The 4,058-nt window shown below is 54.6% G+C and overlaps 1 protein-coding gene across 1 annotated transcript in view; it reads left to right on the forward strand.

The window, feature by feature from the left end:
* USP10 (ubiquitin specific peptidase 10) overlaps positions 1-4,058 on the forward strand; it is a 29,207-nt gene that overhangs the window by 18,317 nt on the left and 6,832 nt on the right.

Raw genomic sequence — 4,058 nt, forward strand, 5'->3', positions numbered from 1 at the left:
CCAATTCGCACAGGTGGCGGCGAGGAGGGAACGCAGACTGGCGAGGATCTGCTTATTAAATGGATTAACGTTATTGGTTCTATTGATACGAAGACTGGATAAATATCAGCGGCGTTCGCCAGACGCAAAGAAAATACCGTCCGCGCAGAGTTCTGTTATATGAGGCCGTGAAAAAGAAAAAAAAGAGGAATTTTGGTGTTTGGTCACTTCGACCAGAATACGGCAAACAGGCTAAAAAAAACGCAGCTGACCCCCTTTCTTATTATTGCCCCGCCCTCTAATGGCCCCCCAGTCTTAGTCCGTAGGGTTCAGTATTGGGTTGGCTCCGCCCTCTAATGGCCCCCCAAGGCCTTAAGAATTCCCTTCACTGGAATATAATAAATTGGTTATAAGGAAAAGCTGAGACCAATAAACTCCGATGGGGGTGACTGGGCCCGACCCTCGCGCTCATCTCCGTGGAATCCTCTCCTGATATTTAGGACGGCGGAAGAGTCTTTTATTGTTGTATCCTGCCGCGCACTCGCATTCATATTTTCCTGATGAAGCCGGTACCACTTAAAGGTGCAAACCAGTCCAATGTGACGGTTCTGTCCTTTCCACCTCCTCAACCACCCGGAGGATATTTATAAATGCCCCAGAGCTCGAGGGGTTAAAAGAACTGGTGACTGGTCCTGTCTCCGCCCCCTCTAATAAAGACCGCTCACTGCTGCTCTCTCTCCTCGTGCAGGGTGACTGGTCTTGTCTCCGCCCCCTCCTGTAATAAAGACCGCCCACTGCTCTCTCTCCTTGTGCAGGGTGACTGGTCTTGTCTCCGCCCCCTCCTGTAATAAAGACCGCCCACTGCTCTCTCTCCTTGTGCAGGGTGACTGGTCTTGTCTCCGCCCCTTCTGTAATAAAGACCGCCCACTGCTCTCTCTCCTTGTGCAGGGTGACTGGTCTTGTCTCCGCCCCCTCCTGTAATAAAGACCGGTCACTGCTGCTCTCTCTCCTCGTGCAGCGTAACTTGTCTTGTCTCTGCCCCCTCCTGTAATAAAGACCGCTCACTGCTGCTCTCTCCTTGTGCAGGGTGACTGGTCTTGTCTCCGCCCCCTCCTATAATAAAGACCGCTCACTGCTGCTCTCTCTCCTTGTGCAGGGTGACTGGTCTTGTCTCCGCCCCCTCCTGTAATAAAGACCGCTCACTGCTGCTCTCTCTCCTTGTGCAGGGTGACTGGTCTTGTCTCCGCCCCCTCCTGTAATAAAGACCGCTCACTGCTGCTCTCTCTCCTTGTGCAGGGTGACTGGTCTTGTCTCCGCCCCCTCCTGTAATAAAGACCGCTCACTGCTGCTCTCTCTCCTTGTGCAGGGTGACTGGTCTTGTCTCCGCCCCCTCCTGTAATAAAGACCGCTCACTGCTGCTCTCTCTCCTTGTGCAGGGTGACTGGTCTTGTCTCCGCCCCCTCCTGTAATAAAGACCGCTCACTGCTGCTCTCTCTCCTTGTGCAGGGTGACTGGTCTTGTCTCCGCCCCCTCCTGTAATAAAGACCGCTCACTGCTGCTCTCTCTCCTTGTGCAGGGTGACTGGTCTTGTCTCCGCCCCCTCCTGTAATAAAGACCGCTCACTGCTGCTCTCTCTCCTTGTGCAGGGTGACTGGTCTTGTCTCCGCCCCCTCCTGTAATAAAGACCGCTCACTGCTGCTCTCTCTCCTTGTGCAGGGTGACTGGTCTTGTCTCCGCCCCCTCCTGTAATAAAGACCGGTCACTGCTGCTCTCTCTCTCCTTGTGCAGGGTGACTGGTCTTGTCTCCGCCCCCTCCTGTAATAAAGACCGGTCACTGCTGCTCTCTCTCCTTGTGCAGGGTGGCCGGTCTTGTCTCCGCCCCCTCCTGTAATAAAGACCGGTCACTACTGCTCTCTCTCCTCGTGCAGCGTAACTTGTCTTGTCTCTGCCCCCTCCTGTAATAAAGACCGCTCACTGCTGCTCGCTCTCCTTGTGCAGAGTGACTGGTCTTGTCTCCGCCCCCTCCTGTAATAAAGACCGGACACTGCTGCTCTCTCGCCTTGTGCAGAGGGACTGGTCTTGTCTCCGCCCCCTCCTGTAATAAAGACCGGACACTGCTGCTCTCTCGCCTTGTGCAGAGGGACTGGTCTTGTCTCCGCCCCCTCCTGTAATAAAGACCGGACACTGCTGCTCTCTCCTTGTGCAGGGTGGCTGGTCTTGTCCCCGCCCCCATTTAGTGTCCTGTAGTGGGTGGAGCCTGATCAGCCCCTCCCACACCTCTGCACAATGTAAAAGGCATTTTGTGAATACAAAGTGGGTTGATATCCTTTTTTTATTGTATTTTTGTGCCCCGAGTTCAGCGTCAGCACCGCGCACCATATGAATGTATAAAAATCATTTTATTGCCAAGTTAACATTCTGATAAATTTGTCTGGACGTCATCTAGACCGGGGGTAGCCAACCAGCGGCCCTCCAGCTGTGGGGGTGGAACTACAAATCCCACGATGCATCTCTCTCCGGGAGTCGTGGCTGTGAGAATCTTGCAATGCCTCGTGGGATTTGTAGTTCCACCCCCACAGCCGGAGGTTGGCTACCCCTGATCCAGACTTCAGTGGCCCCTGGCTGTGACGGGGTTAACCCGCTGCGTATCAGAGATCAGGCTGCGAGGGGGGCGGGCAGTATTGCGGTCAGGATGGACGTCGTAGTTGCTTTGTATTGGGATTCTCGGTCACGGCTCCGGCCTCCGGGATTCTGGAAGCGGATGAAACGCGTCATCAGCGATTCACAAAGTTCCTTCTTCTGTAAACAACCTCGGCGTTCCCGGCGCGTCCGTGCGCCAGAGTGACGTCGGTGCCGATGAAACGGGAGCCGGCGGAATGAAAACAAAGATAACGCCGAAGTCCCGGGAGACTCTCCAGCAGGCGCTCTACTGACGGCTTAAAGGGGACCTGTCATCGCGTGGTTTAGGTTTTGTCGTCCAGAGCTGCTCTTCTGAGCCTGGGGTGAAACTACAAATCCCACGATGCGTCTCTCTCTCTCCGGGAGTCGTGGCTGTGAGAATCTTGCAATGCCTCGTGGGATTTGTAGTTCCGCCGCAGCTGGAGGGCCGGAGTTCCCCCCTGGTCTATGTGAACCCCAAAGATGGACGCATTGTGCTCCCCTTATTATCTGCTTCCTGCACCATTGGAAGGATTTTGTTATATCCAATAAGTCCAACAATCCCTGCTGATCCTGCCAGAAATCCTGTGAGCTGATCATTTCCTGTGCGCCCTCATTCATCCGTTACATCGTTCCCAGCTATTTCTAAGGACTGCAGAACACCTCCCGCTATGTTATGGAGATAAGGCGATAGGGGAAGGTGTTCTGTCCTAGAGTGACAGCGCTGCTCCTCCATAGATGCAGTGAGCAGGTGTTGTCACCCGGGCGGGATCGCCAGATGAAAGTTTAAAAAAAAAAGCCCGGTACCCTTTCCGCCCCTCCCACCCTTCACCTGAGTCACCGCCGCCGGCTCCCGAAGCGATCCTCCCTTCCCGAACTTCCTGCTTGTGGGGGAGGATACTGATGGCAGAGCAGCCTATAGGCTCCTTCTGCCATCAACCGGTTGGGCGGAGGGGGTGTGGCCTGCCTCAGGGCTGTGTGTGTCTATGGACAGGAACACGCACGCACAGGTGCCTGCACAGCTGATGGGGGCGCCCGTGCGGGGGGCGTGAGCGCTGCGGTGACCCACTAGAAAACATTTTATAAAGGTTATGCTTTCAATGTGGGTCTCCCATGCGCATGAATAGAAAATGGTTTAATGTCCCTTTAAAGCATTCCGTCGTGCTGGCCCTTTAAGAAATCTTCCTTTTAAAGGGACAGCTTCCTGATAATGCATTAAATGGGCTTCCTGGTTGTGTCATCACTGTGATTGGCTGTTGGCGATCAGACGTTTTATCCTGCTGGCTCTCGATGGTTACGGTGTTGCCACGAGCCATCGGCGACGGCGCGGTCACAGTGCCGCGGCCGTGCAGTTTAGCGCAATCCCAACGCAAAAAGCGGCTCGGAATAAGGCCCAGCGCTGTGCTGTGCATGTGGGTGGG

The sequence above is a fragment of the Nanorana parkeri genome, unplaced genomic scaffold (assembly GCF_000935625.1).
Source record: "Nanorana parkeri isolate BGI_ZX_2015 unplaced genomic scaffold, ASM93562v1 scaffold3416, whole genome shotgun sequence".
Lineage (NCBI taxonomy): Eukaryota > Metazoa > Chordata > Amphibia > Anura > Dicroglossidae > Nanorana > Nanorana parkeri.